This window comes from Rhinatrema bivittatum, chromosome 6 (assembly GCF_901001135.1).
Source record: "Rhinatrema bivittatum chromosome 6, aRhiBiv1.1, whole genome shotgun sequence".
NCBI classification, from domain to species: domain Eukaryota; kingdom Metazoa; phylum Chordata; class Amphibia; order Gymnophiona; family Rhinatrematidae; genus Rhinatrema; species Rhinatrema bivittatum.
The window spans coordinates 80320042-80334199 of record NC_042620.1 but is presented as its reverse complement, the minus strand read 5'-3'; positions in this window follow the sequence as shown (position 1 = coordinate 80334199).

The window sequence follows — 14158 nt, the reverse complement described above, 5'->3', positions numbered from 1 at the left end:
GGTTGCATGCACCCCCACATAGTTGCACCGTACTACACCTACCTATGCAATTTGTAAATAATAATGTGCAGAAGGTGAGGGCCTTGGCCATTGTGATGTAATGTAGTTTCGGTTAATTTCTCAGCACGCCTACACCAGGATGCACATCTGGCTCTGTGAAGGCAGGATTAGGAATCAAATGTGTACTGCCTTCACTTGCATTTTCCAATGACCTCTGGGATGCCACCATCACCGTATAGTTTTTAATGACTCTTAAGAGCACACACATCTCTTCTGAACAAAGATGATGTCATAGAAACCAACAGTTAGGTATGTTTGAACCTTCTGCCTTCAGCTCAGGCGCACAGCTAATCTTACAGAAATTTTGAGATGTCAGGGTGCCGCAAAGGCCCTTGGTCGTTATGGCCCTCTGATAGTCATGTGGTACAGCTGTATGTAGGTATATATGTATGTACCCTTGAGAAATAGCTAGTATCTCTTACAGTCCTGGTGTGATCTGTGACCACCCTTACAGCACATAAACTGAGCACTCCAGCGCCAAACAGCTTGCAGATAGTTCTGTTTGCAATGACACTCGACACATTTCTGTGGTTTAATGGATGCAAGCCATTGCTGATCCATATGCCTGTCATGACTGTGGGAAATCCGGAAGAGCTGCTGTCCTCTACGCTGTGCCTCGTGGTGAGCAAGCTGTGCAATTGCACAGGGCGACGCACCCGGTGGGGCGGCATTGGGAGCAGGGAGAAGCCCGTGCTGCCGCCGGTGGACCTGATTCCCACCAGCGGCAGAAGCAGGAGGCCACAAGAGAGGAAGGCCGTTTGGCTGCTTCTCCTCCGGTGCTGGCCCCGGGGTATTCAATACGGTGCTAGAACTTCCTGTATTCTCATGCGATGAGAATACAGGACGTGTTAGCACTGCGAGTGTTGCATTACCCCGGGGCCAGCACAGGAAGAGGAGCATGCAGAATGGCTGTACCCCACACAGAAGGAATAGGCTGGCAGCAGCAATGGAGGGAGCATGACCCATGGACCCTGACTTCCGGGTCTGTATGTGTGTGTGAGTGAATGGGAGGCTGCTTAGAATGAGTGGATGTGTGAGTGGGAGACTGCCGGTGATGGGTGTGTGTGTGTGTGTATATAAGAAAGAAAGGAGACAGTTTGTGCATCCTACTTCCACTACTCCACAGCAATCCTAGGGTAACAGGAAATCAAACGTTCCCAGGTGTGGAGAACGTGATTTTGTCAAATCCTTTTTAGTTTTATTTCTCAGGTGTTATTTGCTGTGTCAGCTGTTTGGAAATATTTTTTGGGTGTTTGGGAGAATTTTAAAAACTTGTCTATGAGTTTTTAATTATTTGATCTTTTATTCCTCAGATTTGTTTTAAATCATTATTTGTATGATTTTAGTATTATGATTGTTTTTATTTTATTTCTTGATATTATTGTTTGATGTTTGAGGAATGGTGATGGTTCTGTTTTTTCATTGTTGCACTGCACAGAGTGTGTGGCCTCTTGCAGTTTTCAGTTCAGTTTTTGTCTGCATGTTTGTATTTCTATTTTATGGTTCCTGTGTTCTGTATTTGGTGAGAGTATGTTTATGTTCTTCATGTGTGATCGAGGTGAGGTGTTTTCCTAATAGGAAGTGTGTTAGTGTATTAGATCTTTCAGAGGGTAAAGGCCATACAAACACACATCATAATAGGCCTAATACCATAAAGGTTCCAAATGTCCTTTTTGCTGGGATTTCTGGTTGTATCACACCAGTGAATGTAAATCTAATGTAAGAGATATTTTCACCTCAGAATAGTGTAGTTTGATATTTTTCATGTACATTATAAATGCATAACTCTTTTGTGTGTGTGTGTGTGTGTGTGTGTGTGTGTGTGTGTAAAGGTGGGGGGGCTGTGATGCAAGGCTTTAAGGTTCCCCTTGCAACAGCCATGGATTGGTAGGTAGTAATAGTTTGCATAGGGCAGCCCTGTGCAGTGAAAGTCACTTTTTATAGTTAGTGGTGAGCAGGGCAGGTGTGCTCCTACACTCTCAATGATCTGCTCTTTGTATAGCATTAAGGCTATAGAAACTGTTGTCAGCTGATAACTCCATGAGCCTACAAGCTGCCTCCAAGGTACACTGCACACAATGCTGAATGTATAGGCCTAATGCTCCCAGAGGTCTCATGTGGTTGGCATGATGGCTGATGGCATTTCTGTGTTGGTCTCTTGCTAGACATGCATTTAGTGCCACCTAAGGCCTTGGGGGTCCCATGTCTGTACCTCTTATGTGTCATACATGCCTCAGACAGATGTGTTTTATTTGGCCATGTATCAGTGCCAAGGAAGGACTCATAGCAGTTAGGGACAAGCAGCCACTGACACCAATGTAGTTTAATTGACCATGTGTAAGTACACAAAGTGCTGCAATTAGTCCATACTCAAAAGATAAGTGTGCCAGTGTGCAACTTGGTGAGTGTTACCCTCTATTAGTCTATGTCTCTAGGGGTGCTGCTCCACTCGGAGGTCCCTCCCTGCCCACAGCAATCTATACCCCAGAGCTGGCATTCATTTTGCACACGCTGCTTTTGCACAGCAATGATTGAGTGCTTTCACTCTTTAGAAGGGGTGGCTCTGAGAGTAGACCGTATGGGCTGCAGTATGCATGGCCTCAGGCCTTGTACTCTAAAATTTCCCCTAGTCCGCTCACCGTTTATACCTAGCGCTGAGAGAGGAGTGGAGGAGTGAAACTTGACAGTGTAAGACATCAAATATGCAGTCTTACAAGTGCGCATATTAGTTAACATTTGCCTGTAATGCACACGGTCCACACCCCCCTCCCCCCCCAATGGAGGCTTTTCCACCTAGTACTTGGAGTGGGCCTAATAGTGCAGTTTTTTTGGGGGTGGCTGCAAGAGACCCAGAGTTTAAGCTGTCACTGAGGCTTGCCACTTTAGGATGGGAGGAAGTAGGTGTTAAGAAGCTGTTCACTGAATGTGGGTATGCTGGGATGGCAGGAACGTGGAGTGGCAGGGACCACCTAGTGGCTTCTATGGTAAACTGATTCAGATGAATGGTTTGGATGAGGGTTTAGTGGCAGCATGTAGTGAGATACCCGGTGCAGGGGGTTGTGTGTGTGTGTGTGTGCCTGGCAGCAGTCTCTTTTTCCAGTCACTGGTCTCCTTTACCTCCTCTCTGTTGCTCATATCATGCACAGTAGACATAGAGGCTGCTACCCCAGGTTTTGAAGGAAATGTGACGCGGGCGCTTTGGCGATTGGAACAGAAATTTATTTTCTGGTGGCGTACCTACCAAACATGGGGATTAAACATCGGGGTTGAATGGGAGGCATTTTACTGAACCTGTTGGGATCACGTTAGTGTAGTACTATGTGTAATGTGAAGAGCTGTTTGGGGGATCGTTTGAACTGTTATGAAGGATAGGGTGTTTGTTTCTATTATGATGGCGATGAGTATGGTGGGGATTTCCTATGTATTTCAATAATCCGGCTATGTGAGATGGGGTTATTTGGACGGAATGTGATGTTACATTTTGTATGTTTGTGAATGTGATGATGTAGAGTGTAGAGGTAGTGTCATTGGTTGTTTTATGCGTTGGTGAGCGTAATGACTTTTAGTGCGTCCGATGGGAGTGGCCATCAGGGGAGACTCAGGTGAGTGGTGATTAGATGTGTTTGTGTATGATTGTGGTATGTTTCAGGTGACATGAAAGTGTGTTTGATTAGGGGTGTAGGATGTTTGATGCATGGTGATTGGTTCTGGGATCCCTTAAATAAATCGGCCAGATAGGGGAAGGAGTCATTCGGTGGAGTAGCCGTGGGAAATATTGGCGGTCGGGGAGATGCTAGTGATTTGTGAACTAAGATGATGGAGAGACAGATTTTGTTCGAGGGTCGCCACTTGTGGAGACGTTTAGTACTTCAAATTTGTGAGTATGGAATTGTGAATATTGTTTCTAGTATGGTGTTGGGTTAATACCGTATATAATGGTTGGTTTGTATTTCAGGTAAGAATTGTATAGTAGCGCCACAGTAGTTGGAGCAATGACCAGATGTGTGTGAAACGCTTAGGGCATTGGTGCCACTTCATGTGAGGTGTGTAGTTTATTATCCATCAATATCTGTGTTTTGTCAGCGGGAGCTAAGGACATAATGGAGATTTTGTATATTCTTTAAAGTGAGTGGATGTGTCAATATTGTTTTATTTCTTTTCAGTGGATATTGGGAAGGCTATTATGTGAGTTTTGGACATGTAGTGGGTACTGTCAAATTAAGCAAGTGGTTTTTAAGGTGAGATATTATGTGATATCTCATTGGTAGATGTGTTTGTAATATGGGTTATCTAAATGCTGGGTATGTTAACTCTTTATATGTATGTTTTAGGAGCTCGCTTATGAGTGGGGTTAATATCGTGATATTCAAGAAGTGGTTACAGATTTCCCCTGATGAAGCCCTGAGTGGGTGAAACAAGGCACCTTGTTGGGGTGAACATCATTGAAGAAGGAGTGAATATCGTTGAAGAAAGAGGCAGAATATCTTTGAATGAAGAGCAGGGGGTGATTGACACCGGATGAAGATATGGGAATATTTAGTTAAAAGTGATGAGTTTATTAATAGTTTAATATATAGTGTGAGTAATTGAAGTAATTGAAGGGCTAATTGACAGTGTGAGTATTTCTAAATTTTAGGGGGTGAAGTTTTTATTATGAATGAATGAATGAAGTATGAGTGTGTGTTGTATTTATTTTATTTATTTATTTATTTATTTGCTTTTAATATACTGACATTCAACTAAAGTCATCACATTGGTTTACATATAACAAAAATTAGAGAGTTTACATTATAATAGAAAGTAAAACAGAAAATAATAAAACAGAGAAGGAGAAATAAAAAGAGAAATAAATAAGTTAGAATTAGGTGTTAATTCTTCTTATGTTATAAATACTATTTGAAAAATCCATGTTTTTAGATTCTTTTTAAAAGTTTGTGAGGATGATTCAAGTCTCAGATCAGTTGTATGTGTTTATAGGGGTGATGGGTTATTACATGTCCATGTTTTGTATGGTATAAAATATGTAATAAGTTGATCACATTGATATATCCACTCTTGCTGTGATTGGTATGCATTATAAATGGTGATTAATATGTTTGTAATAAATAATGTATTGTAATATAATTTATAACAAGATTTGTAATAAATATATGTATTGTTTACAAAGAGAGGAAATGCAATAAATTAATAAATAATAATTGTGAAATATATGAATTGTGTGTATAAGAAAATAATATATATTGTACATTATGGGATGAAATGAGTAGTGTAGCTCTACAGGGTTTAGCTTTGTGTAATTCCCATGAGTGATGTATTATTAGAACTAAAATTGGGGGATCTGATAAATTCTCTCATGGATTGGTACCACAAAGATAGACAAAGACACATTGAAGACACTGGTCAAGACAGATAGGTGAGGCTAGACAAAGTAGGCTGGACAAGGAAATCTGAAGAAGACAAAACTGGACAAGGCAAGGCTGGAAGACAAGGCTAGACGAGGCAAGGCTGGAGAAGACATGGCTGGATGAGGCAAGACTGGAGAAGAAAATGCTGGATGAGGTAATTTATTTTATTTACTTATTTAGCATTTGTTTATATACCGAGGTACAGCTGACAATGCCTTCACTCCGGTTTACATTACAACGAACCAGTTACATTTGAATTCATAACATTAAAACAGATTGAAAGAGTATTAACTTAGTAAAAGTTAACAAGTACATTGAACATTAGATAAGACTGTATGCAGTGCTTGAAGTTGACGGTTGAAGCCGTTAATAAGAAAGAAGGTTTCTGCAAGTCGGGCGAGAGTCAGAAGGATTGTTAGAATAAAAAGGGGCGAGAGGTGGATATGAAAAAGGTTTTATGCTCTGTTATCATTGGGTGAACAGTTATTGTAAGACTGTGAGAGTAGCCATTCTTTAAGTTCCTTTTTAAAGGATTTAAGATTTTCTTGTGAATTGAGGTGTAGAGGTAAAGAGTTCCATAATTTTGGGCCGACTATAGAGATGGCTCTATTTCTGGTGGAGGAAAGTTTGGCTTGTGGTAATGAAGGGACATCCAGCTGAATTTTATATGTAGATCTTGTTGTACGTGATGATTTATGCAGATGTATAATATTGTCCAGGGCAGTGAAGTCTGCTTTGTGAATTGTCTTATGTAGAATTGTGATGACTTTGTACTCTATTCTTTTTTTAACAGGAAGCCACTGTAAGTTGTGGAGTACTGGGGATATATGGTCGGATTTTCTTTTACCAGTCAGGACTCTGGCAGCTGCATTTTGGAGTAACTGCAGTGGTCTTAAGGTTGCATTGGGAAGGCCAATTAGAAGGGAGTTGCAGTAGTCAATACTGGAGAAGATGAGGGTTTGAAGAACGGTTCTGAAATCCCAGGGTAAGATAGGATGAGGTAAGATAGGATGAGGCAACAGAACACAGGAATGCTAGGCAACACATACTGCAAGGTAGAAGACCTGAGCAGGATGGCTGGGACTTAAATAGGGCACTGGGTGATGTCATCTGTATGCTACCTGAAGCAGCTTTCACGCCGTGGGGCCTTAAGGTTTGTGCAGTTGTGCTCAAGTGTGCCTAAGGCTGGCATGGAGAGAAGAGGGAGTGGTGTCCCTCTGAGTGGTACGTTTTGGCGGATTCTGGGTGTTATGTGCGTCGGCCGCAGCAAACCCACGGCTCGGCCCCCTCACCTTTTTCAAAGTAATCCAGCATCTGGTCCCTCATCTCTGGCAGCTGTGGGCCACCGGCTCCGTCCTCGGGCTCCCTTGGTGCCTCCGGCTCTGCTACAGCTCCTGATGCTCTGCATCGGGCCTGTCCACGTGGCCCGCGGAGAGACGCCGTCCCGACCAGCGCTGCGCCCCTCCCTAGGCATGCATGCATGCACAGCTAGTCTTTAAATAGGGCCCGCGGCAGGAACCTGGCCGCAGCTCTGGATGATGACATCGGCAGAGCTCCGGTATATAAGCCTGGGCTCCACTCTCTCAAATTGCCTTTGCAACAGGTCCCCTCGCTAGTCGAGTACTCGTTGCCTCTTCAGTTCTTGGTTCCCGATCCTGATTGCCTTCGTTCCTGTTTCCTTGTTCCTGTGTTCCTGTTCCTTCGTCTCTCCTTCGGATTGCTGACCTGGTTTGACCTTTGCATTGCCTGACTACTCCATTGCCTCTCTCCAGCCCCAGACCTCTGCATTGCTTGACTATGCCATTGCTTCTCTCCAGCCTGCTTCGTCTGACCATTCTTTTGACGCTCTCCTCATCTAGATCTAGGCCTTGCTTGCCACTGCTTCCAGATTGCCATCAGCCCTGATTCCAGCTTGCTTAAAGATGCCTCTTCAGCCTTTGTCCTGGATATGGTTCATTCAGGCTTTGGCCTGCTCTTCTCGGGTGCCCTCTGTCAAACGGTGTTCCTATTGGCGCCCGGGACTCCGCGACTCCGCCTCATCCAGTACAGACTGATACCTACACTAGTTGCTGCCTCTGGGCTGACCTCGATCCACCCATCGACGACCACTGACGGAGGCCACCTAGTCCAGCTGGCCCCGGCACCCAAAGGCTCAACCCGCGGGGAATGAGGGCTGGTATTGGTGAAGCACCAGCCAGCCTCCGTCCAGCCCTCTCTGCCTGCCGACGGTGGGGACCCATAGGATCCCTCCTATGGGTAGCATCAACCCCACCTCGACCCAAGGGTCCACCTCTGGTGCAAAACTGGGGCTTTGTCATGCATAAGGTATGTGTGGCTGGTCAAACATAACACTAAATCTGTTGGCCCTAATGAAAACTAACAGTTTTCCCCTCTTCACCATTTTAACATCAGAATTCAAAGTCTGCCCTATGTAGTAGCCTAGCTGTCCCTGCAGCCTCTCAATCACTTAAGGGTTTAACACAGCCAACAAAACAAACTTGCAGGTTTAATTATGCAACACCCTCTATCTTCAAATAGTGGACAGTCCTTCCCCAGGCTGGAAATAACAAACAGCCTATATGTCTCTAGGCCAAGTACCTCCCTTGGAAATGTGTTGTAGGCATGATCTGGTTAAAACAAAATATAACAACAATTATCTTGCTTCATGTAGAGTTCCAATCTCTGCAGGTTGCTTCAGCATCTCCTTGCAATAGCCACATTCCTTTTCTTAGATCTGTTTTTATTCCCTACATAGGTCCAGATTGTGAGTGAATCATTAAAAAGCAAAACAAAAAAACAAAGAAAAATCCTCACAGCTCCTGCAAACAGGCACCCAAGGTCTTGAAAAGTAGGTTTTCAAAACTGGGAAATATAGCCATTGCATAGGTTTGAAATGCTGTTTATTTTAGGACTATAAATACAATTACTTCCAAAAAATAAAATATATTACTCAAAAAAGCAATATTCTAAAGCAGGTATAGGCACCCCCTGTACAGGAGTGCCACAAAAAGGTCTGGTTTTCAGGATATCCACAATGAAAATGCATGAGGTGTATATACATACATTGTCTCCATTGCATGCAAATATATTTCATGCATATTCATTGCCTACCCCTGCTCTAAAGTTTCTGTGTAGTCACCTGTATTTGTTTTAATGTTATTAAACCATTCTTTTTACTTTTCTGAGTAAATTACTCAGTTTAAAATTTGTAAGCATTTTGATATTCATTATGTTCCATTTTGCATTTAAATCAACTTAATTATAAAAATGAACATACACATGCATTTATTTAATATAACTCTGTCACTGAATTAGAAGAGGAAAATTGGTAATTCCAGTGACAGTTATTAAGGAGCAAATTGCTCAATATTTAGCAATTAGCGTCGCACGTTCAAAATATGTTCTGCAAGGTTTGGATATCACCAGTTCTGAATCTGAATCACAAAATCTTCACAGCATAGTGACCTAAACGAAAGATTACCTCATCTACAAAATGCCCCCCCTTTTTCTGAGAACGAATTAAAAATCTACGAGTGCTTCTTTTTCCCTTCATCCCCTTTTTCTCTTTCCAGCCGTTTGCTCTTTTTCCCCCATCTCTTCCCTCCCTTTATCTTTTGTACCCTCTTATTGTTTTTCCTTTTTTTCATCCTTTTCTGATCTTTTCGGTCCTATTTCTTTTTCCCCTGCTCTCCTTTGCTCATTACTTCTCCTCACCTCCTTTTGCTCCTCCCATTTTTCCTCCTTGATCTCTTCTCCCCTTCCCTCTCACCTAACCTTTCACTGCTTTCCCTCATTGTGCTGCTGTTCTCTCTGACTGGGCCAATGCTGCTTTCCTCTGCACAATACGCTGTTCCCTCCAAAGGATGAAATGCTGTTCCTTCCTCCGAAAGGTCTGATCCCCCCTCTACTGAGACTGCACAGGATGATGCTCACCTCTGTCTCAAGGGCAGGCGGTATCTCGTCCACAGTTAGAAGATGAGGTTGATTTTTTGAAAGACCTGTATCAAAAAACCCAGCCTCATCTTACAATTGGGCCTTACATTTGTAGTAGCAAAGCTGGTGCTAAAGATAACAAAATGTTTATATTAACATAACAGAAAAGAGAATTAAATGCAGGAAATTAGTAGTAAAAAAAAAAAATAAACATCAAATCATGGAATACTTTACTCAGTTGATTGTTTTCAGTAGAGCAAAATGGGCAAAATTAACCCTTTAAAGGGCCCTAAGCAGAAATACCTCCACCCTGAGAGATCCCCATTCACTCCATGTCATCTCCAGGAATCCTTATTTACTTCTTCTCCATGGACCCCCATTCAATCCTCTCTACTCAAGGATCCCATTCACTATCCTGTCTCCCCTACCCCTGTAGACCTCATTCTCTCATTCCACTGTCTGCCAGATAACCTTTCCTGAAACAGCTTATGGGAAGCTGCAGAGGCAGCAACATGTTGCAAGTGAGTAGAGGAAGTGAGCTAACACTCTTAAAGTACAGAAGCTAGGAAGAGGCAGGGTCACTGCAGAGCCCCACAGGCAGACAATGATTAAGTCCCAGCACTCGCTTGCAACCAGTTGCCGCTATTACTGCTAGATTGATAGGGACCTTCATTTTCAGGTTTTATTTTATTTTTCCTGGGAATTTTAATGTTCTAACAAAACTGAATCAGTGGAAAGCTGACTTTTCTACTGATTTTTCTCCCTCTTGTTATAATAAAGCCATTTTTCCCAATGATTTGTTTTTGTCATTGTATTGAAATTCCCAGGATAAATAAAATAAAAGATAAAAGCGAATTTCCCTACAAATTGAAGACCAACCCTTGCAGTTTTCCCTAGAATGCTTAAGAAGATAAAATCCGGGAGGAACCTGGGAAGGGAGTAGATGTCAGCAAGGATGGGGGGCTGAGAGAATGGGGTGGGCAGGCAGTAGAAGCAGAGAAGGAGGGAGGGCATTGAGTTGAGAGGTCTATAGAAGGATTGTAGCCATGTGGCGATGAGGGAGAGTGTCTGCTGCTAGTGAGACAGATAGATTACCAGAAAATATCAGTGTTTAACTCACAAAATGAGTGTTCAAAAATGTGCAGTCAGTTTAGCTCCCTCGCATGGAAATTCTATACTAAATAAGGCATTAAGTATGTCCTCTCAATTCATAGAGGTGCACTGGGATAACTCCCATTCTAGGGCTGGAAATGTTACTCCTGGTCAGAGGTGGAGTAAAGTTTCCAGTCCTAATGTCAGAAGCTCTTCTTACTGAAAAGCAAACCTGTGGATATGGGAGAGAGGTTATTTATTAGCCCTTCCCATTGGGCTAGGCTGAAAGGAACCAGCTCAGCACTAGCTATATCTTCTTCTTCAATGCTGCGGCCCTGTTTGTTTTTTAAGAGTGCAAACAGAAGCCCTAAATGAACGGAGCAACTAACAGGGATGAGCCAAGTATCTCTCTCTCACTGGCACCTCTACCTGTCTCTGACTCCAGCTGGGGCTTCTCTTCGGAGGCTGTCGCCAGCTCTAGAAGTGAGAGACACTAGCGCTCAGTAGCTTCTCCCCCCCACCCCAAAAAAAAAAATTACAGTGTGAATTCAGCCTGCGCTGAATGCATATTATAACTCAGCATATGTACTTTGTAACTCCCAATGTATTAGCAAAAAAAACTTACTGCTTCAGGAATTTAGAAAAACTAAATGAGCTTGTGGGGGTTTCTCACTTTTATGAGGGAAACTACTGCCAATTGCAGGATATTTAGCAGCAGCCGTTTCTTCACTTTGGACCTTAGGCACATGCTTGGTTTATCCATGGGTTAATTTGGCCCTTACAGAAAGTCCTTAGTATTCATTATTGTACAGAACTATGTTAAGATTTATAGGGGGAGGGGGGGAAGGAACATAGAAGTGAATATAACTACAGTCTGGTATGGGTCAGCAATGAGACGGTTTTCAGTAAAATAAAAATGAATGGAAATTTTGGAGACTGAGCAGAGTAAGACATTTTTAAAGGATATCTTTTTCAATGTATAAAATACCCTGTACTAATGGGTAGTAAAAAACAGAACTGGGTGAAATAATACATAAAAACCAAGTTCATTAGGTTTTTAAATCCAGGGATGATAACTTTCAAATGGGCGAATGGGCACTTATATGCACGTGTATAGGGGTGCGTGGCCAGATATGTGGCAATTTTATATCCTCCATGCACATACGCGTGCATGTTATATAATAACCCTGGCGTGTGCATGTGTGCTCCTAATTTTAAACTTGTGTGCTCACAGCACAGCGGTGTAAGTCAGTTTTGGGATGTGCAAGTGAGGGAACTTTATAACAGATGTATGTCCAGCCAATGACCAGTTTCACCAGTTCAACCACCAGTTTGCCCAGTCTAGAGCTAGGTCCTCCAACCCTCCTGATTCTTTAGCCTGTACTCCTCCCGGCTAACCCAGACCCCTCCAAGACTTCAGAGATACCTGGAAATAGTTTTATAAAGACTTACACCTCCTCCCTAGCAGAAGTACATTTCACTCAAATATACCCAGGTTCATGACCAGGCACAGCTACTTGTGCACATATCTCTTGGCTCTGCCCCAAAACACACATACCCCACCCACATTCCAACCCTTTCTCCCCAATGTGAGATATTTGTGCATCAGTACCTGTGTGTGCATGTGGGTGGCTTAGAAATCAGGTGGATATGTGCATGTACTAGATGCATGCACGTCTCCTGATTTTGGCACACTACCGGCTTTTAAAATTCACTTTACATAGAACACATGAGCATGGGCAGGCAAACTACACTGAGTGCAAAATAAGTATTCAAAAAGTGCAAAGGTAATAAAGATATTAACAGTTTTCTTTTAGGAACATAATGGGGCCTATACAATAAAGTTTGCACTAAAAAGGTTTTGACATGGGACTTGAAAAAATATAGAGATATAGAGTATACTGCATAAATACAATATTCATAAAATCTTAAAACAATAATTACCTAGAGGCCATTTTTCAGTGCTACTTAGCAAGATAAGTAGCAACATATCGGGCTTAGTGGTGGTGACTGAATATCGCTTAGCTGGATATGTAGTTATCCAGTTAAGTACGGTAGTTAGCTGGTTAAGTGGTGGGAGGAATGCAGATGAATAGGAGTGCAGTTACTTATCCTGGTAACTTATGCAGATAAGTGGTCATAACTAGCACAGTCATTTAACAAATCATGTTATGGCATTTTTGCATGCATTAAGACATTTCTGCATGCAAAATACACTTTAATACATGCGAAAAGCACCATAATGCATGGTTCAATGCAAATTTTTAAAAGGGAAGGGATTGGGGGTAGGAATTCTGTAAAGGTGGGCTGGCTTTGTGAGCCATAACACATGATATTGCACTGTTTTAATGCTGAAAATAAGTACACCTTTTTCAAAAGCATTAAGCTGTGCAATATACCTAAATTTTGGGGAGAGAGAGAGACTCTCTAGGGGTGGCACCATAGTAAGCAGCTATTTATGCTACTATAGGAGGCCTACCTAGTAACTCGAGGTTCGGTTCGGTAGTGTTGTAGGGCTTAGGGGCCACTTTTACATGCAGAGAGACGTACGAACAGAACAGTGCACTCTTGTGAAGATTTGATATCCTTCAGAGTGAGGAAACTCACACAAAGATGAGATTTGCACAATGTTCTCTCAACCTAGCTTAATGTTACCCAGGTAGAGAGTCCATCAAGCTAGGTTGAGAAAACATTGTACAAATCTCATCTTTGTGTGAGTTTCCTTACTCCGAAGGTCATCAAATCTTCACAAGAATGTACTGCTCAGTTCGTACGTCTCACTCTGCATGTAAAAGTGGCACCTAACCCTTACACTAATACCTGTACCTCACCTCGAGTTACTAGGTGGGCCTCCTATAGAGATATAAATACCTGCCTAGCACATGCACATTATGGTCAGTCAGTCTCTCCCTCCCCCTCCCCATGCAATGTTTAGTGCATTTTGATAAATCCAGGTCATAGTGAACTGTATTTGAAAAACACAAAAAGCATAGAGGTTCATTAGCATCTTTCAAAAACTGATCATTACAACTCGAACTGGCTCAAGTTCATGATTCAAGTCATGAAGTAACAGTGTATCTAATTTTACTTGTGCAAGATAATTAAATATTTCTTAGAATCCTAATCTAATCACCATTCCCACCTCTTTCCCCTCTCCCCCTCCTTTCTGGTTTAAGCACTGTATTGATTCTCAACTAATGGAAAGCCCTCAAGCTACCACCTTGTTTTTCATTAAAATGGCATGATTCATACTTTGCTATGATTTCTGGACTTTGCTATTTAGCTTTTTCTGGCCTGTATTGTTTGCTTAACACAATTTCAGAAGCCTTAAATAAAGAGGAAGTGTCCTCTCGTACTTGAAGTATTACATTTTCTGGAAAATCGCTGTTGATTTATCTGTTTAAAAAACAGACCTGAATATGATACTATTTCCACATCCTGTCATTTGTTACCATGGCACCTATTGACTTTTTCTGATTCTTTACATTTATTGTGATTATTATTTGATGCCTTCTGGTTTGTTCGGCAGCAGAATATGTAGGATACCAGATTATTTGAATGGTTAGAATTCATGCATGGAAATGCTAAAACTATTGCTAATGCTGTTCTTTTTGCTGATGAGAGTTGACTTTGTAAAAATTGAAAATTTCCAACAATAGGATTGTTCA